General features: G+C 32.6%; 1 long non-coding RNA gene across 1 annotated transcript; it reads left to right on the forward strand.

Moving 5' to 3' along the window:
- Positions 1 to 15,412: 15,412 nt before the first annotated feature.
- LOC108463617 (uncharacterized) lies at positions 15,413 to 16,168 on the forward strand. The gene is made up of 2 exons (XR_001868100.2): positions 15,413 to 15,615; positions 15,892 to 16,168. It is a non-coding gene; the product is annotated as an uncharacterized LOC108463617 (long non-coding RNA).
- The last annotated feature ends 234 nt before the right edge of the window (positions 16,169 to 16,402 follow it).

Below are 16,402 nucleotides of genomic sequence, written 5' to 3' on the forward strand. Positions count from 1 at the left end.
CCACTATGGTTGGGGATTACCTGCGTGGATGAAAATAAAAGGGGTGAGTTTGGGGAAACTCAGTGTGTAAATTAACCCAACCATAGCCTATATCATCTCAAACCACAGAAATAGAATAAGTTGGCCTTAGCCCAGAATAGAAATTTAGAATAAAGCCCATAGGCCCATAACAGAACAGAACAGATATTACATGTTTATGCAGAAACCTAACCCAGATTCATCCATAACACCCCCGTACCAACCTTACACCATGTGGGGAGACTACTCGACCCACCCAACAGCTACACACCACAGAAATCGCAGCGAGGCTGCCAGATATTGTGACAAAGTCACCAGATACAGATATTGTGGCAGAGCCTCCAGAACAGATATATGTGGCAGAGCCACCAGATCAGATAATCGTGGCATAGCCACCAGAACAGATATATGTGGCAGAGCCACCAGGACGCTTCCTCCATAATATAACCCATGTCCCCATGCAACAGATATATAATCATGGCATACATCATACAGAATCAGATCGTCGTGCTTTTCAGTCAAAATTAACCCTAGGGGTATAACGGTAATTTTGCACCTAGGGGTATAACAGTAATTTTCCATACATAGGGGTATTATAGTAATTTAGCTGCTTTTAGGGTTTTCATGCATATCCTAACTATTTACGTACTATCAGAACACTTACCGCGCATACTTATCGAATTGGGCCCGTTGGCCCATGAACCCGATCTTTGGCCCATTAAGCCCAAATTATCAAAATGTATGAAATCGCGCGTACTGCAGTTTATTACTTTAGATTACCAAATATACAAACCCAACTATCTTACGAGCATTCGACACTTTTCAGAAATTCCCAAAATACCGACTTTTCGGCATTTACGCTTTCGCTTTTGCCAATCTAGTCTATGAGAGGTGTCGATTACACACTGCTTTGCGACGATATCTTGACGAGATCCACACACGAACCGCCTACAATTGGATTACTAACACTTTAATCTAACTATTCAAATACGAACTACGTATTAACCCCTTACAATATTCAGCCAACCACACCTACAGATCAGAGTAAGCTTATAAGAAATCAATAAGCAACTCATTAACAAATTTTTGTCAGTGTTTACCACATAATCATAATTTCACTGCAAGTTGTCTTCCTGAGAAACAGTCACTAAATCATTTATAACTGGAGCTACGAAACTCCAAATCAAGTGTCGTTAATTTTCCCTGAAAATAGACTCATATATCTTCTATCCATAAAATTTTCAGAATTTTTGGTATGGCCAATCAATACCAGATTTTTCTTAAAATTTCCCATGTTTCACTGTTTGACTAATCTGACCACTCTTCATTACGAATCAAATTTCTCATTGTACAGAATTCAAAATATGTTCTTGTTTATTCCATTTGAAACTAGACTCATTAAGCTTTAATTACATAATTTATGCAGCTTCTAATTAATCTCCCACAATTTATGGTGATTTTCCAAAGTCACGTTAATGTTGCTGTCTCAAGCAGATTTATTACCAAATCACTCTTTCACACCTAACTTGCATGCTTGTTATTTAAACATGTATATCACCAATCAATCATCTTATATCTATGATTTTACTTAAGTATAATCTCCATTTCATCATTTTAAAGCACAATATGTTAGCTGATTTTTCCCCTTAGCATCTGTACAAGCCCAATTTTGGACCCAAACCCAAGCCCACTAAATACCCACTGAACCCACTAAGCCTAAAACCCAACTCAAACCTACCCAAGACCCATTACAACCCAAGCCCAATAGGCCCAAAATAATGTGGCCCAAACCTTTAAAGCAAAACAACAAGAATTTCAAACCCTAGGTGCGCCGCACCTAGGGTCTTCTGACTCCAACCACTGCCTCAGTGCTAGTGGCACCGCCACCACCGTTTGCCTGCCATACAAAGAAGAAAAAAAATAGTAAATATGTAGATGACAAGTTTGTAAATGGCTATAAAAAGCCAGGTCTAATACCATTGTAAGGGTCGGCATTCTTTTAAAAATAAAAAACGAGCAACATTCGATTTCAAGTAAAAACAGAGACTTTAGCAACATCAAAAGCAGGGAATAGCCCTATATCAGAGACCGGAGAATCGAAAACAGCAAGTCTAAGGTCTATTTTCTTTTTTTTCTTTTCGAATTTATTTACATATATTATCCCCATTTTTAATAAAACAACACATATATTAAATAAATAAAAATATATAAAAAAGAGGGAAAAAATCTACCTCACGGGATTTTTGGTAAGACGACGAGACGACACTGACGACGGACGATTCGGACGACCTCGCCAGTTTCTGGGCTCGCTGCAGAGAAAAGAGAGAGGGAGAGAGGTTTTCAGCTTTTTTTTTTGCTGGAAAGAATGAAAAATGAAGTTTCAAAAAAAACTTGACTTTTAAAGGCCCGATGCGGCGTCGTTTTGGGGCGTGCATTCAAGACCAAAACAGCGTCGTTAGCTTAATTCGATCCACGACCCGACCCGTCTACCCGAAGGATCCGCGTGTTTTTGCAAGCATGGACTAATTGCTTGCGCAGTCCTTCCAGTTTTTATACATTTTGCAATCAAGTTTCCGTTTCTTTTAAATTAGCCCTGAAGTTCACCACGGTTTGCGATCTAGTCCTTCCCTCAGCGACATCGTTTTAAGGGTTCGGGTAAATTTCCCTTTTGGCCCCCGTATGTTATTCGCGTATTCAAATAGGTGCCCCTTTTTATATTTCCTTTCAAATTGGCCCCAAAATTCTGTTTTAGTTTCGAATTTGGTCCCTTCTTTGAGATTTAATCTGATTTTTATATTATTTTTACTCTATTTTTTTTATTTTTAGCATTATTTTAACTGTTATTATTATTATTATTATCATATTCATTAACATATTATTATTATTTTGCTATACTATTGTTATTATTATATATATACATACCTTTTATTATTTTATGTATATTTTAAATATTATTATCGTTATTATTATCACCTATATGGTTATTATTATTACTATTAATATATATTTTACTGCATATGTACATATATACATTTTCTATATGTATAGTATTATTTTAATTACTTTATTTTAATATTACTATCATATTATATTTGCTTTTGCATTATAACATTATTATTATTATCATTATTATCATTATATATTAGTGTACATTTTATATGTACATATACACATTTATATATGTAGTTTTATATATATATATATATATATATATATATTATTACTTTAATTTAATACTTTTATTGCTTTTTCTTTTGTATTTCTATTATTATTACATAGTAGTATGTATTTTCATTATATATGTATATGTATATTTATATATGTTATATAGCATTATTAATAGCTTAATATTATTGTTTTAGGTATTTGTATGTCACATATGTTTTCATTAAATATATATACATTATATTCCCTATTACGCATATATCTTAATATTATATTACGTACATTTTACATACATATATATATTTTTATATATACCTGTCTATACTTTTAATATATTACACATATTTTTATGTATATATATGTCATTAATATCGCATTTTATATATTTTAATACTACGTACACATTTTATTTCTATTATTACGTATAAGTTTTAATACATATATTTATGTATTTATTTATCGTTATTATTAGTCTTTTTCTTATTATTACTATTTTTAATAAATATTATGTATATATTTGTAACTGGTATTATATGTTTTACATACATATGCTCCCTACTACTTCATATTCACATTATTACTATCATGTTTAAATACCATGCATTATTATCGTTTCGCACTATTGTTATTTACATTATTATTATTTTCGTTTTCATTTTCGTTATCATTGTCATTTTTATTTTTGCCATGTTTAACATTTGTTTATATTTGCATACTATTAGCCTTGATATTACTTCACCTTTTACGGTTGCTCATGTTATTGTCTTGACACCATCGCACTATTATTATATTCTTATACATGTCAATGCTATATTTTGCTTTTACATCTTACTATAAATCGCGTTACTTTTTGCTCAATATATTAAAACAATTCTTTCATAAAAGCAAAATCCGTTATTAGGTAATTGAGTTAATCGTGCCCTAACTTACTGGGTTTCGACTTTTCTCATTTAACCTAAATAACGGAATATTCTTTTTAAATCACGATACAAGTCTTAAAAATGCTTATTTTCGGAAATACGAAGCGTGGTGCCCTAACTTACCGGGTATGACACTTTGAAACTTCAAAACAAGATCTTTTACAAGTAAAGGCAATGTTCGGTGTTCGGGAATTCGAGGAAACGTGCCCTAACTTACTGGGTCTCGATCTTCCTCGTTCACCCTAACTAACCGAATATCCCTTTAAAAGAGGTCAAAATATATTTATTTTAAATACAAGGCAAGCTCATTCTCAAAAGTTCGAGATGTCGTATCCTAACTCACTGGATATAACATGTCGTTGCCTTGAGACGAGAATGTCTTTGACATTTCAATGTTCACTTTACAAAAAAGGATCGTATCTTAAATTCTTTCAAGTTTTCAATCTTCGACACTAAGACACTAATTAATCAACTAGGTACCAGTTTTGGGCGTATTGAGGGTGCTAATCCTTCCTCGTGCGTAACCGACTCCCGAACTTGTTTTCTTGATTTGCGTAGACCAAAATTGTTGTTTAAATAAATCAAGTTATTTATTGAAAACAACCACTTTAACGAGGTGACCCGATCATACCTAGTCAAAAAGGATTGGTGGCGACTTCCGTTTTTTGTGTTCATTTTCAAAATCCAAGTCGACCATCGTTTTACCAAAAAAATGGTTATGGCAGCATCTAAGGCACATGCATGCTCATTTGTTTGGCTCAACTTCACCTATCTTCCATTTTTCATCAAAAGAACATGAAACAACAACCATTTCCTTCATTTTAATTCATGACTAAATGCTCACAACACAACTAAAAACCAAAATATGCTTCAAGAGTTAAGGTAGAATCAAGAAGAACTCATGAACATCAAGATAGAAGCAAACTACCATGAACTTACCTTCAATTTTCTTCCCCAAGTGACCGAACATTCAAGAGCTTTCTCCTCTCCTTTCCTTTCTCTAACTTTCGGCTATGATGAGCAAAGATGGACAAAACTTTGTTCTTTTCACCCCTTTTTCTTTTAATAAAATTTCATATTTCATCCATTTAATTCTTTAATACAAAAGACATGAAATGCCCATCATGGAACATTTACCTAAACCATTATCATGGAACATTTACCTAACCCATTATCATGGAATATTTACCTAATCTATTATCATGGAACATTTACCTAACCCATTATCAATTTGTCCCATGAATTATGGATATCAAGTGCTCATATTGTCTAAAACAACATGATGGCTGGCCACTTCATGTAAAATGGGAGGTTTGTCATGCAAATCCTCCTATTTTGCACTCCTATTTATTTGGCCACTTCAATTTAGTCTATAGCATTTTCAAACATTTTCACATAGGTCCTATTTCATAATTTCACCCTCTTTTTCTTATGGAACAAAAATTAACTAAAATTGCCGGGTTTTATCTTAAGCTTGGGCCTTCTAGAGGCCCACTAACATAATTAAACCTATGCCAACATTCACAGAATTCTCGAAAATTGGGGTGTTACAATAGAAGCTGAATATGTGAAATTGAGAAAGATTCGATAATGCGATGACGTCCGAAAGCCCCGTACGAACCATAGGAATAGTTAGGATACATATGTCATGACATAGGATTTCGATATGTGATTTCGTGTAAGACCACGTATGTGACATTGGCGTCGATTTGAGATTTACGTGTAAGACCATGTCTGGGACATCGGCATCATATTTGATTTTATGTAAGACCCTGTCTGGGACAGAGGTATCGATATTTGATTACATGTAAGACCGCGTCTGGGACGTTGGCATTGTACGAGCTTTCCGAGCTATCCGAGTATCCTATTTGATTTCGTACGGTTCAACGGGCACTCCAAGAAATGAATAACTACGTGAATGTATATCTGATTCAGGTACGTATGATCTGTATATGGAATTTGGCAATGAAAGGTGAGTATGAATATAATCTTTTAATATGTGAGTTACATGGAAATGTGATGTACTTATAAGTAAGTGATTATGAACGATTGAGCTAAATAAGAAATATGAACTTACTATTGTGTTATGCCATGATTTATATGAATGAATTTGGTTTATAATGGTGATATGTGATAAGTTTATTTGTATATGGCTTACTAAGTTTTTGAAATGTTTTTCAATTGTTTTATAGATTATCGAAGCTACTGAAAGCGTGAGGATCATTGAGAATCATTACCACACTATCGAACTCTATTTTGGTACCTTTTGAAAATGTGAATATTGAAGTATGGCATGTATAGTCTAGAAGTATTTGAATATGATTTGTGAAGTGTATATCATGCCATGTGATATGGTTAGATTGAAGTTGCTATTTGGTTTGGTTTTTAGTTTATAAGTTGTGTTAAGAAATGGTATGTTTTGAAGTGCATAATTGGCCTAGTGAGAAATGGACGATTTGGTAAGTTAGTTATTTAAATTAGTTATGGAAATGGTATGATTTTGATATGAAAAATGGATGTGAAAAATTGGGATAATGATATGTATGAATGAATAAGTTTGGTATGTGATTTTTGTATGTTTTGGTTTGGATGATAAGGATGATATTGTTTGGTGATTATATGACATGAAAGATGCATGTTTTGTGATTGAAATTGGTTGAAATTATGGTACAATTGTTCTTTGATTTTGAACTTGTAGGGATGACCATTAAGGGTGGCAAATTGACTTTGAAAATAACCTATTTTTGTCTACACGAGCAGAGACACGGGCGTGTGTCTCAACCGTGTGTGACACACGGTCATGTTACACGGCCTTGTGTCCCATGGGGTAGTCCTACAATTTAAAGTCAGTCTCGAGCACGGCTTAGACACACGGGCATGTCTAGTAGTTGTGTGAGGCACACAACCTTGGCATGTGGGCTTGTGTGGCCATTTCGAAGGGTACACGGGCTATACACACGGACATGTGGTTAACTATGTGACCCAAGTCAGTTTTGACCACGGCCAAGGCACACGGGCATGTCTCCGGTCGTGTGGATAAGTCAGTATGTATACCCTGTTTTGACGCAGCTTAAACACACAGGCGTGTCTAATGCCGTGTGAGGTACACGACCTGTTCACACAGGTTTGTGACCTTGTAACTTGGAAATTTTGTATAGTTTTGAGAGAGTTTGTATATGCTTGGATTAGTCCCGATTCCTTCCTAAAGCATGTTTAAGGTCTCATTGACCTAAGAAAGGTACTTTGTGATGATGTTTGACTATTATGCTATGATGTGTGAATGATATTTTTGAAATGATTATAAAATGTTTCGATATCTCCGATAATGCCTCATAACCCTAGTCCGGCGATGGATACGGGTTAGAAGTGTTACAAGTCAATACAATTACATTGTGTCGTACTACAAAGCATGAGTTTCAAAATAGAAGGGTATGGAAAATATGCATAATGGGTGGGATAAAGTATATAATGATTTGTGGAAATGGTGTCAAGTACTGAATTAGTATGTCCCAGGTACTGTAACTGATCTGCAAATGGAACTTGCATATTAAAACGATTGATTGGTCCAAGGGAAAAAAGTTTTCCATCATTTTTTAAACATTCAAGCAATGCGTCGTAGCATTTCAGTACTGTAAGGCATTAGTTCAAATTGACGAAATATTCATGTACAGGAGATATGAGCATCAGTTGTTATTGGCTGTTACAAAGGATGATAATCGAAAAATCTTGTCAATAGCTTTTGTAATAACAGAAGGAGAATCCATTAATGCTTCGAATTTCTTCTTGTCTAACTTGAGAAGGCATGTTGCATCGCAATCCGAGATATGCATAATTTCTTATAGGGGACCTAGAATATAGGCTGCAATTGATTGGCATGGAAGCCTCTGGGATTATATACACCAAAGGTATTGTATAAGACATATAGAGTCTAATTGTATGGGTCGATATCATAAGGATGTTGAGCGGTAACATGTTATTAACATGAGTATGTAATAGCCACTATTTTCTATACCATTCTTTAACATATACACTGTTTTCATTTATGGATATACTCTTTATTTTCTTCGACAAGGTACGAGCTTGTCCAACATCATTTTCATGAAATGTTAGAGAACTTGTAAGCTATAAACTTACACAGTGTGACATATCTCGATGCGATACCCAAGGAGCAGTAGACTCAATCATATGATGGAGGTCTACGATATGAGCACATGACAACAAACCTAGCAGAATACATAATTGTCACTCTCGATTCTCCTCGAAACCTGAAATTTAAAGAAGAGTTGGGGAGCTGAATGTATAGAAATAAAAACTTGTAGGTTCTATTGAGATATTTAGGAACTTGAGTGGCTGGTTTGAGAATGGTTGGATTTAAATTCTGGCTTAGTTAGATTAGAATCGACTAATTTTATAGTGAAATACAAAATGATTAAAGATGAATGGTTGAGATGGTAGGTGAAGATCTTTCCAAATGAGTAGTTATATAGGTATGTATGGAGACAGAATTTTCTCAATTTTTTTTACAGATTTTTCTTTTCAAATTATTATTTTCTCTAGTCACTCTGAAGAAGAAGAGTATGTAGCTGTTGTCACAATAGTCATGTGAATTTAAGTATGGTAGTCGAGAAATTGAGGAATTGGTAAGCTTCCTTACCTCTCTGTACTCGTGGGTTAAAGAAATAAGTAGAGTAAGATCTCCTAAAAGTTTTTATATAACTATGGATTCTAGGTTCTTAAGGTCTGAACACTTTTAGTTTAACCGACTAACCGTTGTCATGCTTAGCTGCTAGGACGAAGGAGGTTCTGGCGTTTGGACAAGCTAAGCTGATGAGGATAAAGAAATTCATGTGAGATTTTGTAACTTATTTTTGGGTGGTTTATGGTGCTGTGTTTCTAGATCACAATATCTTCTTGTCTGTTACAATTGTGCTTAAAAACTTGATTATGAATGGGAGGTGATGAATGGGTATATGATATGAATGCATAAACTAGTAGAAGCATACAAATATTGTAAAATTGATTATTTTGTATCTAGTAATTATGTTTTGATATTCGAATAATTGGCATACTCTGTACATGGGTATTTAGTGCCCTGGTGGGTGTATGTGTGTGTAATGCATGTATTGCATGTTATTTAAGGTGGAGCACAGAGCAGAAATTATTGACGGGTTAGATGAAGTTAAGATTAGGAAATACTGTTTCTGTATACCGTCATCCAAACTTTGCTAGGTGCAAACCAGGATGTGTAAAGGTCATGGCCTTATAGAGGGGACACTATGATGTTCAAGCATCAAGGTTAGAAATAACAAAATGAAGGTATGGGCAAATTAATAGGGAAATGGAATTCCCATTAGATTCCGTAATTCGGTGTTGTTGGGTGCAAACCTAGAAATTTGAAGATCTGGGTCCTGCGGAGGGGACACTACGATGTTTGAGCATCAATGTTAAATATAAAATGGAATGATATCTAATGGATCACTAGAGCGACACCGTGAAGACAGTTATTAAGTTTCATAGAGCAATACCACGAAAGTAATTTGTAGGCTCCATTGGGCAACACCACAATAGCAGTAAGGACCTTCGGGACAACACCTCAAAGAGGTTTAAGATGTAAGACTATATCTCGGATATGATGAACGAAAAAGTTTAACAGGATGTGAAATATGATAATTTGATTGTGTAAGATCATAGCTCGACTATGGCATCATAAAAAGTTCTTTAGGACGTTAAATATGGGAAATTTTTATTTTTAAGACCATAGCTTGGCTATGGCAATGAGTAAATGTCTACCAGAAAAATAAACATGGAAGCTGACAGGATAAGGAAAAGAAGATTATTGTATGACTCCCGCGAAGTTAAACATGATTGGATGGAAATGGTACGTTTGAGAACATGGTAAGTGGGATTGTCAAATAATCATGGGTATGAATCGATAGGTTTTGGTTAATAAACCAAAACAAAAGCATCTTATTAGCCTTCTTCTCCTCTTAGTTATCTGACTTAAGGAAGTCAGCTAGAAAGACAGTTTAAGTTTCAAGTGCCTGAAGTTAAGGAGAAGAGTGAACCCCTTTTACTACCAATTGGTAATGATTATGAGATGTTCTAACGAAACCTAAAACTAAAATCCTCGGGTAGAAAGGGGATATCTAGTGAATGGTAAGTCCGTCAAGGTCCTTGTGAAAATAATGGTCCCTCAGACAATCAGGTGGTGGAGGATGCCAGGACACTTATCAATAGCTGAGTAAGTTAACTATGAATATGTAACGAAAAGTAAACCAAATAGAAGTCCGCCAAAGGCTATTCGGATAGAAATTCCACCGAAAGGAAAGAGAAAGTATGCCCCGATAGGGATAGATCTATAAACATCAATCATTCTTACGACTAGTAGCAAGACGAACAATTAGCCAGGGCTAAATAATATAGTGCAAAGCTACCATAACGGTAGGGCATCCACTCAGATGGCATAGCCACATAGTCTGAATTATGAACGTTGAACTGGTTAAGGTAAAAAAAAAATTGGAATGAGGCAAAATTAGGCCAGTACCATTAAGAACCATTGTCGTGGATAACGTACTTGTGTCTAAAACATTGAATAAAATCTGCCAATGGTGAGTTTTAGAATAGATCAAGGAATTGACCTCATTAGCAAAATTTATAGAAGGCTAAGAATATACAGGGAGTCGAAATCTCTACTTTAAATTCTTTATCTCTTAATAACTTTGAAATATGATTATTAAATTGTTTCACTAAATCCCACTAAGTTAATCTGAGCTTATGATTATATTGATTTAGTTGCAGGGTTAAAGATTAACATAGCCGCTATGAGAGAGGACCAAACCAGACTCCGCCATCTGGAGGTAAAAGGCGCGGTAGTCATAAAATGCATATAGATTGGCACTCCTTAAAGGCTACACCTTGGGAATTAAATTGGATATATTAGTGTTGTAAACTTAGATCAGAACAGTGAAAAACGTTAGAAGTTACTGATATAATGAAATTGTAAGAATTCTAAAGTTTGTTTAAAGTAGTTTATGGATGAAGATAAATTTTGTAAAATGAAGAAGCCAAAATATTTAAATGGGATAGTTCAGGAGTTTTGTTAAGTTATACGTGGTTTATGGCATTCGGTACCCAGACCTATGGATCGGGCCGGGTATAGGGTGTTATAATAACTTCGTATTGAGAGGGACACATCATTTGTCAATAACCTCAGTAGTCAAAGAAACAAATCGATTCTTATGAGCCTTATTTCTAAAGCGAGCGGAAAAATATGTTGGACATATAAAGGGCGGTCATGTTTGGTGCAAGAATGTGATGAAAGAAATTAGTGAAAAATACAGATAAAGAGAACTATATGTTTGTAGTGTGTCACTTTTTTTCGAAATCAAATATTTTGGGTTACGGAGTTTCATAGACCCGACGAAGGTATTATCAGGGGGATCGTACCATGTATACTTACGACTATTAGAGATTTCAAGTACTTCATTTTCCATGCACACATGCAATTGTTGCATGGTCTTGGCATGTCTGGATTGCATGAGCTATGGTGACAAAGTGCAAAAACTAAAACACATATATAAAGTATGGAAATTTGAATTCCCACTAGTCGAAAATGAAAGTATGTAGTCGTTTATCTCAAGCACTCCATTTGATTTGGTATTGGATATTACATTGTATCGCAAGCCAAAAGGTCGACCGACTTCTACTTTGATACACGCCAATATGGATATTCGAGAGAGGATAGACCAACCAAGATTATGCAGTTATTATAGGAACCTAGTGCATATTATGCCAACATGTTTACACTTGGGGCAACATTGAGGATAAGACCTAGTTAAAATATTTATTCATTTTTTTATAGATATACAAAAAGAAGCAAACAAACAATTTGTTCATTTTTAGTAAATTATAAATATTGATATATTGTTGATGTAAAATTCAATAGAATACAATATAAACAACTTTTTCATTTTTCATAGATTGTAAATAAATAAGTATATACTATTGATATGATATACAATAGCCCAAATTTTTTATATAATTGGAATAAGTACTGTCGAAACCTTTTTTAAAAAAAAAAGGGGTCGACTTTTTATTTAAAATGAAAACGGAAGTCGCCACCAATTTTTTTGAGGTGCGATCGGATCACCTAGTAATTTGGTCGTTTTAATAAAATATTTTGATTTACTAAAACAACGATTTTGGTCTACAGAATCAGTGAAAAACAGGGTCGGGAGTCAGTTACATACGAGGAAGGATTCGCACCATCGTAACGCCCAAAATTGGTACCTAATTGATTAATTAATGTCTTAATGTCGAATTTTGAAAATTTGGAAAAAATTAAAAATGCGATCTCTTTTTATTAATGTTAATTTTTTAAAAAAAACGCTTGAATTAGATTGAAACGAACATCAAAGGCCTACTCGTCCCGCGATAACAATATGCCACATCCTGTAAGTTAGGATGCAACTCTTGAACCCTCGAGAACAAGCTTGCCTTTAATTTTTATTTAAAACTTAGGTATTTTAAATTTAGAAGGATGTTCGGTCGTTTAGATTTGACGAGAAAATCGAAACCCCATAAGTTAGGGTACGACTTCTCGAATTTTCAAGAAACAAAACATTGCCTCACTTTTAAATTTTTTGAATAATAGCGATTACAAAACCAGAACGATACGTGCTATTTAGTTGAAATATAATAAAATGGTATGTTATGGATAAAGGAAAAAAAATTAAACGCGACCTTTGAAGTGATTTCAATGAAATGTAATGAAATGATAACATACAAAATGGAGTAATAATTTACGAATAAAATATTGCAATAATGAATTACAATGGCACGAAAATATGAATAAACAAATTCTAATACACATAATGGCAATAATCGCAACACACGTTATTTTAATATCTATATTAACAATCAAAGAAGACGAAACAAAATAATATATAAAACAATTTGAAGTAAACAATATATAAGAAGCTTGAAATAAATAATATATGGAAAAATTAAAATAAATAATATAAAAAATGGTTCAAAATAAACAGTATAAAAATAACACAAATAAGATCAAAACAATTCAAATAAATAATTTAAAGCAATTTAAAATAAATAATATATAAGACATTTTTTAAAAGAAATAATATGTAAAAAATCTAAAATAAATCATATATATGAAACAGTTTAAAATATAAAATGTATAAAGCAGTTTAAAATAGATAATATATTAATAAATTTAAAATAAATAATATCTAAAATCATTTAAAATAAATAATATGAAACAGTTTAATATAAATGATATATAAAATTTACAATAAATAAAATAGTTTAAAATAAAATATATAAAACTATTAAAATGAATAAATAAATAACAAGTTAAAAAAGTTAAAGTTCAACAAATTAGGGATTGAATCAGAATAGAAATGAAATTAAAAGTAAAAATCATAATAAAATAGACAAATCATAATTGATTTATATATTTTATGTCAAAACCATTTTTTATGTTTAAAATCGTGGATCGACTTTAAAAAAAAATATAGAGTCGCCACCGATCTTTTTTCGAGGTGTGATCGAATCACCTTGAGATTGATCATTTTAACAAAATATTTTGATTCATTAAAACAATGATTTTGATCTACGAAATTTGAGAAAATAGGTTCGGGAGTCGGTTACACACGAGGAAGGATTAGCACCCTCGTAATGCCCAAAATTGGTACCTAATTGATTAATTACTGTTTTAATGTTGAAAATTTGAAAAGGTTTTGGAATACGATCTTTTTTGGAAGACGTTTGAATAAATCGAGTTGGATTTTAAGATTCTCTTATTCCGGAGGAATAAAATATCACATCTAATACGTTAGGATACGGCATTTTAAACCCTCGAAACTAAGATCATCTCGTGATTTCCAAAACTCATGCATTAAAATTTTAAAAGGATATTTAGCTATTTGGTCAAATGAAAAATCGAAACCCAGCACGTTAGGGCAAGATTCCTCGGATTTCCAAACACGAAATATTGCCTTGTTTTGAGAAAATTTCAAATAAAAGCGATTATTTATTCGGTTTGTTTGGAGTAAATAAAATGATTGATGTCAGACAAAAGTTAGAATTTCAATCACGATGCAATAACAAGAAACAAAAGCATAGTAACAAGCATGGAACAATAATGCATGGCAACAATATTATACAAATGAAAAAAAATAGTATGAAAATACAAAGGAACAAATTAGGGTACACACAATAGCAATAGTCCCACACCATACATTATGCAAATACAAATATTAATAATCAAAGACTAACGAAATTTAAAAATATAATAAATATAAAAAATAAAACAAAATAAACAATGTTAAAACAAATAATGAGAAAGAAAAAAATTTAAAATCAACAATATATAAAATAATTCAAAGAAATAAATTATATATAAAAGATTTTAAAATAAATAATATATGTGAAAGTTTGAAATAAATCATACAAAAAGAAATAAATAATATATAAAATAATAATATATAAATGAGCTTTAAAATAAGTATTACGTGAAAAGAAATCTAAAATTAGTAATATACAAAATAATTTAAATAAAGTATATTAACCTAAAAGAAATCATATACATAGAATAAAAATAATTTAATACAAATTATATACATATGTAAAATAATAATGCATAAAAGTGTTTAAAATAGCCATCACATAATAATTTAAAATAAAGAATATACATAAAAGAGAATTTTAAGAATAAATAAATAAAACAATTAAAAAAATACAGAAGAAAATATAAACAACAATGGATTCAACATAATGATATATAAAAAAAGTCAGTAAGCTATTTATTAAAACAAAATTTTAAAAAGGATTATCATTAATATAAAATAATTTAATATATATAAAAAATAAACAATGACTTTTTCGTAAAATAATTTAAAATAAATAATATAAAAACAATTTTACAAAAAAACTAAAATTAGAAGGAAAGGACTAAATTGAAGTAAAAACAAAATCAAAAGGATAGTTTACAAACAAATAAAACGGTTAAACAACATTGAGGACTAAAATACGATGTGCGCAAACCAATAGGGATTAAAAACGCAACTATCCCAAGCCTCTGAACACAGCGTTTCAATGTAGACCAAAATGTAACGGTGCATAAATCCCAGGGAAAATTAAAAAAAAACTAAAGACATACAAAAAGGGCCCAATCAAAAGATAACGCAAAAGCAAGGAACTAGATGCGCAATTTACCCATTTAGGGCAAAATGCTTGGATTCATCCATGGATTGGGTCATTGGGCGGAGCCCTTATTTTTAAACGGTGCCGTTTGATTTGTTTTTTAAAACAAAAAAAAAAAGTTCATTAAAACCTCATTTTTGTTACTGCTTAAAAACAAGGGATTTTTCCTTTTTAAACCCCCGTTTCTTGCTCTTCTTCGACAGGTCAAAGAGAAGCAGTTTGACAGCCATTTTTGAGCCAAATTTCAACTACATAAAAGGATTCTCTGACGCCGCGACTATGGGTTCAAGTAAAGTCTTTCTCCTTTTCCCTTTTTTATTTTTGTATGTATGAAAAAAAGAGAATAAAAAAACAAAAAGAATGAAATGAAACAATAGAAAATCAAAATAAAAAATCACTTTAAAAAATTTTTAGATCCGAAGTTTTTTTGATCTTTTCTTCTATATCTCCCTCCCCACTTACAATTGTCGTATTCGACCCTTTTATAGCCGAAAATAAAATACAAAAATCCTAATTTTCATTTTTCTTTGATTTTATTTGCTGTATATTGGTTAATCTGTTGCAGGAGGCCAGTTGGATTGAGTCCGTGCATGGAGGCTACGTGGGAGACTACTGCGACACCTAGGGTTTTCGAAGGTTTCCTTCAGTTTTGGGTCGTTCGGGCCTGTAAGAGTTAGGAATTGTTTTTTTTTTTAAATGGGTTAGGGTTTGGCTTTATGTAATTGGGTTAGGACTTCTGTTTGGGTCTAATGTAATGGGCTAAGGGGTTAAGTTTATTGGGTCCGTTGGGCCATTGTATTATGGACATTTGGACTTTACATAATAATTTATATTTTGGTTTATTTTGTTTTTGTTTTCTGGTTTTTTGGATTCTAACGTGCCCGGACAGATTGGGCCAATTACAGTGATCAGAATTGATCAAATGCTCTTAACTAGATGTGTATGCATGATATTTGCATGAATGCAGAATGTTATTTTTTTCAAGAATGATTTTTTTTTAATGCTTGGGTTGACATTGCTCGTTGTTCATCGAGGTTTTATCACTGACTTATTACGTTGCCTTCTTGCTTCGCTGG

The sequence above is a fragment of the Gossypium arboreum genome, chromosome 13, assembly GCF_025698485.1.
Source record: "Gossypium arboreum isolate Shixiya-1 chromosome 13, ASM2569848v2, whole genome shotgun sequence".
Taxonomy (NCBI): domain Eukaryota; kingdom Viridiplantae; phylum Streptophyta; class Magnoliopsida; order Malvales; family Malvaceae; genus Gossypium; species Gossypium arboreum.